Source organism: Olea europaea, unplaced genomic scaffold, assembly GCF_002742605.1.
Source record: "Olea europaea var. sylvestris unplaced genomic scaffold, O_europaea_v1 scaffold529, whole genome shotgun sequence".
NCBI lineage: Eukaryota > Viridiplantae > Streptophyta > Magnoliopsida > Lamiales > Oleaceae > Olea > Olea europaea.
Genome location: NW_019263611.1, coordinates 41,040 through 56,059, shown reverse-complemented (window position 1 = coordinate 56,059; position 15,020 = coordinate 41,040). Strand labels below are relative to the sequence as shown.

Here is a 15,020-nt window from a genome sequence, read left to right as displayed (position 1 = left end):
TCACAGTCACACACACACACACACACACACACACAGAGTATTATCAGACACTCAAGGATCATTAATCAAGCTATCTCCAACTAATGTAAGTGGCATACTACAAGGAATTCTCTTTATGCATTTCTTTCACCTCAGAGGAAGAAACTAAAGATAAAGCTGATATGTCCATTGCAAGGACAAATGCATTGGTTTAAATAAAGGCAATCATCTAGGCCATTTCATATATTTTAATCCACGAACAAGTTCAGCCAAGTAAACAAGACAATAGTATGTAATTAATTAAAGAAAAATATGATTTGAAGAAAGAAAGAACATACAAACAAAGGGTAACAAATGAAGACAGATGGGGCGTGATTGGTGAACAAGAAATACTCATAGAGCAACTATGAATTATTCTGATATGGGAATAGGAAAAGAAATTTATTCATATAATCTTTAATATGTACATATCAAATTCATCATCTATTTTTCTATAATGGAACTTTCATAAATAGGTCAGGAGCTTTGTCTACTTGTGCTGCGTTGAACTAATTCTCTAGAAATTTCTGTTTCCTTTCTCTGACCAATCGTTCTCTTTCTTTTTCTTCATTCCTTCTGGAATAAGTCATGTGTCCTCATATATAATTGTGCTGATTGATAAGAATTCAAGAATTTTATGGATCCATTTTTGGGTTCTCACATCTCTTTTAACTTTCACATTAAGTGTGAATTAATATTGACAAAATGAAGTACATACATACATGTAATATAAACAAAAGATGACAAAGTTATATACTTGGAATTAACGATGAATTGGCTTATTACCTTACCTTGTAAGCGACTAAATGTCTCTCGTCTTACATTTTCCCAATGGAAGATGGTGTAGGCTGGAGGCCAATCAAAATGATGGACTTATCAATGCGTGTTCTTTATTCCGATTATTTTTACAGTTAATAGTTTAAAAAGCGGCGTATTTTCAAAATGTCCGAGGTGAAAAGGCAGGTTCATTTACTTTGTTATTTTAAAAGGTCTTCTCTACAGATTAAACATCCACGGCAAAAAATTCTACTACTTTCGAGTGCACTGAATTAAGATGGTGATAGTATACAAATTTTTAGAGAATTTCAAATTTTTATTTCCTTCAGAAAAAGCAAGGACTAGATATATTTAAAGTACGTTTGGTGGAGATAATAAATTATGAAATGAAAAATGTCAAAATCGCACTGCAACTCTATATTCTTAACACTTCTCATTTGGCAAATACAATGATGAAAAACCCAAGAAGAAAAGAGAGATAAGTCATGGATGAGTATGGCCTTCACTCTTCAAGTTCTAAGTCAATCAGAAACTCATGCATCTAAGAAAAAGTTCATTCTACTCAAATGTTCATGTTTAAATGTAGTCTTTTTGAGTCTAAAATCATTTATCTTGTTTAATCACTAAGAATTCTTAAATCGTGTTCTTTAAGATCTTCCAAATTTTCTTGATTTTCTAGGGGTGGCAGAGGGTAGTACTGGCTGTGAAACTAGGAAGAAAAATGATAAAAGTGTATCACCTCCTGATTGTCGGTCTTGGATGAAATATGGGTAAAAATCCAAGGATCATTTTTATCTCTTTTTGAGTCTAAAATCATTTATCTTGTTTAATCACTAAGAATTCTTAAATCGTGTTCTTTAAGATCTTCCAAATTTTCTTGATTTTCTAGGGGTGGCAGAGGGTAGTACTGGCTGTGAAACTAGGAAGAAAAATGATAAAAGTGTATCACCTCCTGATTGTCGGTCTTGGATGAAATATGGGTAAAAATCCAAGGATCATTTTTATCCCAGGTTCATTTTCCTTCACCATTGTGCTTTTCTTCTAAGCTCCACAATAGAGATAATTAATTATTTATTGCTTATTTTAAGTGAATTACTTCAAGCACAACCTCAGTTTTATTGATCTTTGCCTTTCAGAAAACCTCGACAGTGAGTTTTAAGGTAGATGGGGAGTATTTTTCGTCTGAGAAAGACGAGGTCCGTAAAATATTGTAATGCACTTGCTTTACATGCTTCTAATTTTATTGCTATTGGAGTTAGTGATTAAGGTTTAGTCCATACCAGCAACCCCTGAATTCCAACATGCAAACTTATTTTGTTGGGCTTAATTACAAATGAGCACATCAAATGGTTGTTCCGCCCAAAAACAAGTTGAGAAATGCAGATTAATAGATGCATTCATGCTCATTATCACCTACACATCTACTCATAAGCATCCGGCCCCTGGTTATTCATCTGCCTGCTACAAAGAAGGAAAATCTAGTCCCTGTACTCACTGATGCTCAACCCATGACGCCACAGCACGAACATGCAGTACAACTAAAACAACAGCAAATCCCACACCGAAGATGAAAATCATTTCCACATTTCCCAATCTCCATGCCATTCTTCTATCATTGATCAAGAAAACAACCCATTTGGGTCCTTATCATTGGTACATCATTTCAATTTGTTAATCCAGGTATGTCTGGTGTACATGTATTTGTTACTTGATCTTTGTTTGCCCAGATTTGCTCGGTGTACTTGACATGAAGTTTTGATCTATGTAATTTTATATTTACCGATGCCAAAAAAAAAAAAAAAAAAAAAAAAGGTAGAACAACCCTTTTCACAAAAAACCATGAAATATCAAATGTACTCAACAATATTGAAAATCCCCAGCACCAAAATAGAGGAAAATGACTGCTTTGATGAGCTCAAACGGTTGCCCACATCTTCATATTTTACAACCTTCATGAGAAAAAAAAATTAAAAATTAAATTAAACATTAAAAAAAATCTTCTAGGAATGCAAGCTTGCATTCCAAGTGTCATAAGATCTACATTTCTATTGAGCACTTGATTCTAATGTATCTCGAATAAGTGATTGCTTTAGGGCAATATATAATATTTCACTAGCTTCTCCTGATCATTGAATTGAAGACGGCACAACAAAAAAACCTAGTCAATTGTCACAATTCTACTTAAGAGTTCGAGTTCGCACAGCTTGATTAATATAGTCCAACTCTTTTGGCAGTGTGCCAAAAGATGTTTCCTCTATATCAGTTTTGCTAAAACTATTCCCAGAGCGCACTCCTTGTGGGTGAAATGTTGCAGAAGATTCCACAAGGCAATCATATGTTTGTTTTCCGAATAATCTTGGGTTATTGAGGCAGGGTTAACTTTTATTCTCAAGATTAAATTTAGAGCTAAAAGAAACGCTGAAACTACATTTGAAATATTTCCAGAAAATTTTCTATAGGGATTTGAACTCCTGTATCAAAAGAAATGGCAAAGAATATATGAGATTTACAATTATCTCAATTTGACAGGATTCGATGGAACATATAACTTTCATAAACAGGAGGCTGTCTTGAAACTAAATGACCTCCTACAATGGATAAAAAATCTTAGGCACGATCACCAGAGAGACACTCCGATTTCTTGCCCCTATACCAAAAGAAGGCTGTGCAACTACATATTTAATGTAAATGAACGAAACGTCAACCTTTTGAATACATGGACAAATCATAGATGTTTAACGATAGAAAGCTTCATAGAGATCACAAGATTTTTGTTAGATTAAAATACGATAAACAGAAAACAATGCATAGAGGTGCTTGATAATGGAGAAGTTCACTGTATCGGAACATCTATTCAAAATTTTTAGCTGTAGAAGGAATCTGAGTGGCAAAAAAAATGAAAACCCCATAGTACTTGTAGAAAAATGACAATAAATTAGTGAAAAGTAAACACCAAGTTTATTGTTGTTGATCTGCAGCAGCTGCAAGTGGCTGTAGAGCTTTGAGTGGATTCAAGATGACACTGTCTATAAGCCCGTATTCTTTGGCTTCTTTAGCACTCATGAAAAAGTCACGATCAGTGTCTTGGTTTATCTTCTCTAAGCTTTGACCAGTGTGATATGCCAGGTAACCATTTAAGTTTGCTTTGTGATGCAACATTTCATTAGCCAGTAACAATTCATAATAAATATGAACTATGAGGAAACATTTTTTTCCAGACACGAAACCAATATATTTATTTTTTTCCCCAAAAGAAACAGATAACAAATCAAATTTCTCAGCAATGCCATGTAAAAAATGCGGTGTAATGGAGAAACCAGAACATACTCAATTGCATGATAGAGATTAAAAATTTACTTCTTTTTCAGAAATAATATAAATGGAGTTTCAGAAAGTCCAATTCTGGGATATTTTTGTAAAGGAGATCTCGATAACAAAGAACTGTAGCAAAAAACCAAGCTCCTGAGCTCCATTCAGATTCGTTTCAACTGAAATTCAGTTGACATAATTCCACTCACAAATTAATCCAAGCTAGAATTTAAATCACGGCTCGTTAAAAAATCAAGCAAAGCTTGAAACAGCCTAGAACCTATAATTTGATTAGGGTGCTACTCTAGTTTGTAACTCCAACTAAAGATGACAAAGAATTTAATAATTCACTCCCGATTCTAAAAATTATTCCACAATCCATAGATGTTCATAAGAACAAAATAGTAGATTCATTGCTTTCCACTCTGATATTACTAGCATACCTTAAAAAATAAAAAATAATAAAATAACAGTCAAATACCTGAATATCTATGTCAGTCTGCCCACCCTGAGCTCCACCAAGTGGCTGATGGATCATTATCCTTGAGTTGGGAAGGCTATACCGCTTTCCTATAGTAAGCATCAGAAAGAAGGTAGAGTAATTTCAGTAACCAAAAAAGCAGCAATAGAATGTTATAACCACTTAAAACAACCAAATATTACCTTTAGTACCGGCAATAAGTAGAAAAGCCCCCATGAAAGCATCTATCAAGAGCAGTCAGGAGTACCTCACAGAAATATATGCCTGAGTACCAGCTGAAAATATTATTTGATGGAAAATACAGTTTAAACCATGAAAAAACTGAAGCTGGTGAAGAATCTTTGCTAAATATCATGATATCTTCTATTTTATTCCATGAAGTGGTGATGCATGTGAGAAACTAAATCTATAGTACGATATAGCCTCACACAAATTCACTTCTACAAAACTACAAGACTATTTTAAAAAAAATCGTAAATATAGATAGCAGCAGCCTGCCTGTTTATTTTAACTTATTAACAGTTCATAAAACTGCAATATATAATTCCATCAAGAACGAACAAAATAACTGCAATTTGCACCAAATCATATACAAGAGTAACAACATATCTTTACCTAGCTGCAAGTCCAACACATACAGTTGAAACATCAGGTTGGATATGCCTCATTGTATCAAATATGGCCATACCTAAAGAGACCAGAGGAAGCAGATTAGAAATATGAACAATAAATAACATAAATAATGGGACAATGGTAAGAGAAATTACCAGCAGTAACCGATCCTCCTGGAGAGTTCACATACATGACTATATCCTGTTAAATTATCATGACAAATTAATGCTAAATTATTTTAAATTATCATTTGTAACTGAGGGAGACATTGAAGCACAACAGTAACCATACATGGATGTTTGTGTGCACGCAATAACAATTAGCATCTATGTCAATTCCATGAGATCAAAAATTTGATGACAAAGAAGTTAAAGAGAAATCAAGCTGCCAACATTATTACATAGTCGTCTATTATATAATTATTTCAGTATGTGTAATATAGCAATTAGCATATTAGTAGCAAAAGATTTTGCAAAATGTAATTCTACATCAACAACTCAGATTGGAAGTATTAAAACTTTGTATTATTGACATGACAACAGGAAGTCTTAAATTCCTAAAACTGTCATCTACTTACTGCAAAGAGAAGTTTTAACCATGCAACCTTATAGCACAATGTTACTCTCCTAGGAGAAACAGTGAAAAGATTTGTTAGGTTAATTACATATTGCAAAGAAATAGTAAGCAAGATCACACATGTTGTACTGAAGATATTTATCTATAACTGTAATAGTAATGAATCAAATTCAAGAAAGATGCAAGCTCCAGTTAAGCTTCTAATTAATTTCATAATTCATGTAAAATCATTAACATCTTACTTAAACATGCCTATTTCTGTGCTTATCATGTGCACATGTACAAGTATTACCTTTAAAGGCGCCAATTCAAACTAATTGGACCAAAAATATTAGAACTTTGATGAATGAAAGAGAAGAAGAACGTTCGAGGGTTATAAAATATACCTTGGTAGGATCAACAGCATCAAGATAGAGTAACTGAGCTACAATAATGTTGGCCATGTCATCATCTACTGCTCCGCCACATCGTATTATCCTCTATAATAAATCAACTTCCAATTTAACATCAATAAAGGCAGACAAGTCATACTTCAAAAGTTCAATTCAAGCAATATTCACTTACATATTGAAAAAGCTGGCTTATAACACTCATGAAACGCTCCTGAACCATCGGAGGTGGTCCTTGCCCCCTTGCGCATATGCTGGGAAGTATGGCGATGAAGGAAATTGTAAATCATCCCTAAAGATTTTTCAAACTCCATTAAAGCCGTAAAAGTCTAATAATTTATACAACTAAATTCATTTTCTTCTCCTTTTCTCATGATTTGAGGTAACTGGAGAAAGAAAAAGTACCTAATTGACCAAATTACCTGGCGCGAGCTATAATCCGATGCATAGAACTCCGGAGCATAGACGGCCTTCACTGAAGATTTCTGGGGATTTGATTTTCTCAATTTCCTGTAAAGATTAAACAAAAGATTAAGTTTGGGAAAATACTTGACAAAATTATAGCGTAAAAATGATGATTAGGATAGGATGTGGTGCAAAGGGGTTGGAAGGGGAGAGAGAGGGATTTGAAGGAGGAGGAAACGTAGGAGCTACGGTTTGGCGCAGGGAAGAAGACACGCATGAATGCGCCAAAGTAATCCATTTGACGAGTCAGATTTAATTAAAATAAAGTGATAATTATAACTGCAATCTAAAATCTTTAATTTCTTTTATAAATTTTATTCAATTATTATTATTATTATTTTGTATCACCCACAAAACTTCGAATATTTAATTTAATTGCTGCAAAAAGACAACTAGATGATTGCTTTCGATTAATCAGAAAAATAAAATGTTGATAAACTTTGAAAGGATAAAATAATAAATTTAGTATTATCTCAAATATTAACGATTAAATAATCAAACTAAAAATCAAGAAAAAAATCACCCACACCCACACCCCAAAAATCTTTTTCAACACCACCGCATCCTATTCCATCTTCTTCTCCATTTTGGCCGGAAAACACCATCCCTCATTTCTCCAAACAAACCAATCACGTTATCCAGCAAATTCCACATTTTACAAAACCATTAAGCATTACATTCCACAAAAACACTATCCCTCTAAGGCCATTTAACAAATAAATGATGTGCAGTTTCTATACAATCATTCTCTGCATAGAACTTGACTAGAGCACTAGCAACTAATACATCCACCTCCAAGCCTAAATCTTTAGTCAAGCCATGTATATATCCCTAACTTAATAGAATGCAAGCCTTTGTTGGGCCAAGCTCACAATTAGAGTGTATTTAATTGTAAATATAAAATTTGCGTGGAAAGAAAATAAATTCTAAATAATTGAATTGCTCATAATAAAAATTTTCAATTAATTGTATTTGATTGACCTACTTTTCAATCTAAAAAATGTTGTACTTTTCATAAAGTTATAGTTTTTTTAAAAGTGTAAATGGTCTAGAAAATAAAAATCTAACCCTGATAAAGAAAATGTTTTTCTTATTTTTAAGGAAAATATGATCATGTAACTTATCTTTTGGATGGAAAATGGATATTTTCATAAAAAATAAAGTCAGTCAAACACACCAAAGAAATTTTGGAAGCAAATTCCTCACATAAATTAAAATTCTTGAGTGAAATTTTTTGGATTGTCTTGTAAAATATTTTTTTTGGGTTGAATTAAAAAATGGTGACTGTAAATCCTGGAATCCTTCATTATGCTTTGGATAATGTCTATGGTGCATTGTTTAGCAAAAGAGATATGTTGTCCAAATTATTGTCTATCAAATAAATTATTGACATGTTATCAACTTGATTGATTGGTGATAAAGTTAATGAAGGTAAATTTGAGATAATACATTAATTATTGATGACATGTCAATAATTCATTGGATGGACAACCATTTAGATATCAAAATTAGACAACAAATCTCAACTCATTGTTCAGCATGGTGTTTTACCGTCAGAAAAAAAGTTGAAGAAGAAGGGGTGGCTTGTTTTGGAGGTGGAGAGCACCTTTTTTTACTAGTTTAATTATTGTTAAGGAAAAATTGCAGTAGCGGTCCCCATCCTTTTTAATTTTTGCAAACGTTATCCTAACCTTTGATTTGTTCCAACGAAGATTTCTAACCTTTCAGAAACATGCAGTTGGAGTTCAAGTGGATGGAGACTATTAGTTGACAAAAAAAAATGATTTTGACCAAATTTGATAAGGAAAAATGATAACTTCACTATCTTTTTCACATGAAACAATTAAATAATAGAAGAACAAGTAAAATAAATAAATACATCATCTTTCCCCATCTACTGCCACTTACCCATTTTGGGGAAAACCCACCCACCACCTGCCACCTCCGGTCTCACCACCTTTGGCCACGTATTGATGTTCACTTCACCCCCCTCTCTCAAACTCCCTCTCCCCCCAACCCACCCTCCCGGTGTCCATACAACCTAACAAACTTCTCAAATTATTTTTCAACCATTAAAAATCAAGGCAATTGATGCACATGGTGGTGGTAACACACTAGTGTAGGCAATAGGTGTGGAGATTGTTGAAATATAAGGAAATTGCATTCCCCCACCTCTAAATTGTTGAAAATATTAGGAAATTGAACAACATTCCCTTAACTTTGAATGGAAATTGCTCAAAATTAGTGGGTGTGGAGATTTAGAGTGCAATGCATTGGCTTTTTGTGCTTGGTAATGAAAATTACTAAGTGGAAAAACCATCTGAAATAGGCAGATATACCTTTAATAAAATTGAATAAGCCACTGGAACATAAAATTGAATTATTTGAGTTCTCTGGTAAAAATAGAACATGGGTTTGTGGTGTGATGTCGAATCTTTATCCTTAAACCAGATATTTAGTCCTAGCATTATGTTTTGAGTTGTTCATGGGAGATTGGACTACGAAGGCATTGATATTCTTAGGAATCTATCTCGAAATTTTTTTGGGTAATAAAGAAATTAGAAACGGGGGAAATGGTGGAGCTCAGTGATTCTACAGGATCTGAAATTTGTAGCGAAGATTTCATGAATTTTGGCCGACCAAAAATATTGTTGACTTCAGCGATGGTGGTGGAGGTGGTGATAGTGTTAGGTCACGATGTCCATCGTTAATTTTCAGGTGTGAGGCCATGTGGTGGGGTAAGTTAGGGTGGCGCATGGGATGAAGTGAAGAAGAAAACTATTTTCTTTCATTTTTATTTATTTATTGTGTTTTGTTTTCATAATACGGGCTTGACAAAGATACAATTTTGCCCTTATCAAATCTAGTCAAAATCAATTTGGGGTCAACTAAGGATCAATTGGATGGTTTCATTCATCTAGGCTTTAGTTGCATATTTTTGAAAACTCAAGGACTTTTCCTTACATAAATTGTAGGTTAGGATAAAGTCTGCAAACATTAAAAAGATCAGGGTCCATTGTTGCAATTTATTTTAATTGTCAATATTTTGGATGGTATAATTTACTATTTTCCTCTTTTAGAATTTGTCAAAATTAATCAAAATTTTATTTTTCTATTTAGGTCAAATAGACAAAAATGGTCCATTTGTCCTTCTGCTACAATTAAATTAAAGATTTGAGCCTATAGGTTACACGTGTTGGATAACGTTTGTTGACACCAAAAATGTGCCAATAGGTGTTGGCTTCCTTTGAAGTACACGTAGGTAGATTTTTGACACGTGATTACAAGTGATGAATTGATAATAATCCAAAAGTGTGAATATAAGGGAATTTGTATGTCACTAATCGGATGCATAAAGACTCCGGCATTCGCCCTGTGAAACTATAGTGTGATGGTCAGTAATCACAGACGAATCAACAAGAAATAAATGACGTGAATGTAGCTGTGTAAATGTTAATTTTACAAGAATGAAGAACAAGTGTTCTGTAGTATCTAGAGTTACATTATCCTTTTTTTTTTTTTTTTTTTTTTTTTTTTTTTTGGTTACATTGGTGGGGGAGGGGGTATTTATAGGGTTACAAGAGAAATGGTGACTCTTGGATTGGGGGTCTATGATAAGAGTGTAAAATATAATATTTTTCTCTCTTAATTATTACATTCATGTGATTATTTGATATCAAAATGTACTCATTATACTTATATTTTGATTCAGGTTGCATTTTGGTAGAAAATGTGAAAGTTAGAAGAAAAGAGCGAAAAAGGACCAATGTGGAAGAAAATGAAAGTTTGGGGACTAAAGTACAAATACTCCAAACTTGTGTCTAACCTTATGATGAAGATTTGAGAGTGTTAGAGGTCGAGCAGATGAGAAAAGAAGTCAAAGAGATGAAATATCATCAAATTATGATCATACCTCAATTTTCAATTGAAAAAGTTATGCACCGATTTTTAGCCTCATATTAGGACCCCTTTTTGACATATCAAACGATCGAACTGGAAGATGATATTTAAAGAAAAGTTGTAACTCTTTGAGTTAACTTTTCAACGTAATTTGAATTATCTCAATTAGACATCGAAAGATAAAGTTATGACAAAAAAATTGAAAACTGTTTGGCGGAGAAAATGGTTGAACTATGTGATCATATAGTTCAAAAACCATGCGGTCGCATAGAAGGCTCTACGGAACTTCAGGGCTGAAAATATTTGTTCTATGCAATCGCAACACTTAATATTATGCGGTCACATGGTTCACTTCCGAATCGAAAATTAAAGTTTCCTAATTTGAGTCCAAAATTTTTGGAAACACATATCCTACGTGATTTTATGACCCTAGGTCATCCCAGAATGCCGTTATTCATCTCCACACCACTTTTCTTTAGTTTTTGGCTCAAGAATTTCATGGAGAACTAAAATTTTTGGTGAAGCCACAAAGGCTCTTGATCGAATTTTGTGATTTTTATATCTTTTCATTCATATAACATGCTTCTTCATTGACGAACGATTCTAGAATTTGGATTTCTTCTTTATATTTATACTTTTGAAGTTTGTTTAACTTTTATTAAATTATTCATGGATTCAATCATGTTTTTATTCATTGAATGACTAAAATATTGGTTGAGATTAAATCTCAATTGATTTATTGATGTGATTTGATTACTGCTCTATGCTTAAGGTATATTGTCATTTCTTGAATCCTGTTTCAGTAAATAAGGGTGGAATATGTTCATAGTAAATCTAAATTCCAGGATTACAAGTGAGATTAAATTGATCTAGGTTTCTTGCTTATATAAAGTTGTTTGAGATTGTTTTAACTTTTACTAGATTAATTATAGATCCAGTTGTGCTCTTTTCTATCGATTGATCGAAATAATTGTTGAGTTTCAATTTCATTTATGTTATTGGTGGATTATTTACTTCCTTATACTTGATGTATATGGACATTTTTTTTTTCATTTCAATGAGCAAACGTGAGAATGTGTTATGAAAAGCCTAGATTTTTGAGTAAAATGCATGAATAGTTGATATTGATTGATCCAATTCAAAAGAGTGAATTCTGGTGCTTCACTAATCGCATACTTTGATATTTAAATCTCATTTCAAATTGATAAACTATTTTCACACAATCCACGAAAACTCTAATTTGTTAAATCCTTTAAACAATTCCTCCATCTCCCTGTGGAATCGACACCCCAAAACTGTGCTACAACTACTGCATTATACTTTTGGCGTAATCAGTACACGTGACCTCATCTCCTTAATTTAAATACCTAATCATAGGCATCAACTTTGACATGTTAGCCTGTGGCGCACTCAATGCTTATACAGAACCGCCACTTTTGTTGACAAGACTCGACATTCATACTCATAACTAATATCCCATCGATCATTTCCAAAAGATTTCACACATAGATTCGGGATCTCCCCCACATGGGTTGGCACTGAGTAAGGGGTCTTCGTACTTCTCCGAGGGTGTGTGCCTCGGAGCTCTGAACTTCGACTTGGTGGATGAGATGGGCCTCGAACTGTAATTCTTAACCTCATTGCTTGTAAACAAGTTTTTGTTGAGGTAGTTCCAATATTGTAAATGGATCGGATATCTTTGCAGCGGAGGCCTTAGGCTTCATTACCACGTGGATAGCAGAGGCCCTAGATGTAACGACCCAAAATTTACAATAAGATAAATATGAATCGTCACCAAAAACTTCCTTTTATTTAATTAAAGATGGATTATTGACAAGTAAATTTTGTAATTTCATAAAGTTGGGAAAAGTCTCACTTAAAATAATCCATCAGTTCAGTATTAGGAATAATTCCATAAATAAAATAAAAACAATTTATAGGTCAAGTTGTTGTGTGGTAAAATCGAATCCCATTTTATTTATATTGACTGCCCTTTTATCCATATGCACGTAATAGGTGTCTCATGTGTATATTTAAGAGAAGTAAACTGATGATATATATCATGATCATGCATGCATATACAACACGTTTTATTCCACACAAATAAACAAATACTGGAACAAAAGTTTATATACACTTTAAACCGGACTTAACGTGTTTTTAAAAAAAAAATATTGGCACTACGACTGTGCCTTATCACCCGCCAACCAACGACTCGTTCAATCTTGTAAGAGTAGAGAAAATGGTGAGTATATGAGAACACTCAATAGGAAATGAATAACAATGCGATCCCAAATAAAATATTAAATCATGCATCAAAATAATCATATTGTCATATCATATCTTTAGATTTCGGTAAAAGCTCATATCATATCATATTTTTGATACTGAATGACCATGTCATATCATAATCATACTATATCATATCATAACTTTCATGAGTATAACATTTATCAACAAGAAGAAATGATTTAAATGGGACAAACCACTTGCATCTCATAATCCTACCTCGTGAGATAAAGCAGTTTTTTTTTGAAAGGTAGAATTCAAAATCACGTTCCAAACTTGTTTTGTATGCATAGTTGTTACCAACGTATGTGTACATAAATTTTTTCAGATAAATAATAAGAATATTTATACGTTATTTATAAGGGAAAAATGGAATATTGGAGACCTAAATATCTACCAAATAACCTTGTTTCCATCTCCGAAAAGAATCCCAATCCCGATAATCTCTTCATTTCATATTCAACAAATACATGGCATGCTATCCCCAAAATCAAGCAAATAAATAAATTATATAAAAGAACCCACTTTTTCTATCTTTTACATGTTTCTCTCAACTAAAATTTTAAAAGGTCGACTCAGCAAATTCTAAAAGGAATTTACCCTTTTAGAAGCAATCAACATGGTATATATGTAATATAACAAGGAAGGAACTATCCATGATATTATATATTATATTAAAATCATTCAAACATTCTTGAAATAAGAGAAAATCACTTTCTCTACCCCTCACCCAGCCATCTCTATCTCCTTTTGAGTTCAAAATTTAACTTGATAAAAAAAAAAAAATCGTTTATAACAACTTCTTTTGACTGAAATATCTTGGAATTGACTTTTCGAAATCGACTTTTTCTCGAGCCTAATATACATAATTAATTTTGAACTATCCAATGAGTCCAATATCGATATATTTATTACTTCCTCAATCACAATTTAATTATTGGACTCAATTAAAATATGAATTTAAAACTTATTTCATAATAGTCCTCAATTTTTCAAAATATAAAAATATAAAACATAAAACAAATACATTTTTATTCTAAAATTTTTGGGGCATTACACTAGTCCTTGGTGCCACGTGGCCGAGGCACAATGACGTCTATCAAATAATTAAAGATTTGGAACTGTATTTGCAATTATCCCCAAAATAAATTGACAAAAATTGGAGAGATTTTCCTTCATGAATAAAGGCGTTGCTTCTCAAGTGCCCTTCATTTGCACGAGTTTCGTATTCCTTTTTGGTTGGGCACTGAAAAACTAAAAAATAATAAAAAATCCAAGAGCATAGGGTATCTCTGAACAAAAGCAAAGCAAAAAATAAATCAAAATAAATAGCCAATGTGAATGCTAGTACGATCCTCATACATGATGAATAACCAAATTTCAATCAAAATAAAATCTTTAAGATAAGTCAATGAATTTTGGAGGAATCAATTAAAGGACATCAATGAGTTAAATGTTTCATTAGTCATTGAACTTATATCCTTATCACGCTTTACTTACTGAATTTAAGATATTTTTAAAGTGATAATTGAATTTTAACACGTTGTACTCCATCATCCACACATCATATTTCATTGATCACTGAACTTTAAAAATGCTTGAAAGTGGTCATTGGAATTTACATGTATTGTATCACCGATCCACCATATTTCATTAGTTAGCAAACTTATACACTTGTCACATTTTAGACATTGAACTTTAAAATATTTTTGAGTAATTACTGGACTTCATAATATTTTTAAATAAAAGTTGATTTTTTATGATTTTCAACCTAGATCAAGAAAGTAAAATATAGGCTAGATAATGAGACTCTCAATCTAAGATGAGAATACTGATATTGGTTAAGAAGATGTAATTTCTTTAGTCATCAAAAATTATGTTTCAAGGGAAAAGAAGAATGTAGTTTTAAATTGACATGAATCTTAATTTAAACCATAATACTAATTTACGCCGAGAAAATAAAAATAGAGAAATTATTTCTTTATTTCGATTGAGATCTTAGACCAAAATAAAAATAAAATTATATCTCAAATAGACAATGAAAATTTCAATTTAGAGTTAATAATATTAATCAAGTTTAACAAAATATAAATTTTAAAGTTGTAATGAGGTATTCAAAAGGAAAAATGATGTCTTCTTCGTGTATGATATTTTATATTGTTTCAACTATGGAATAGTTGAATTCAATTAAAGTGTGTTTGATT

At 32.4% G+C, this 15,020-nt stretch overlaps 1 pseudogene; it reads right to left on the bottom strand.

Moving 5' to 3' along the window:
• Positions 1-2,089: 2,089 nt before the first annotated feature.
• Positions 2,090-6,740, bottom strand: LOC111388811 (annotated as a pseudogene).
• Between the last annotated feature and the right edge of the window lie 8,280 nt (positions 6,741-15,020).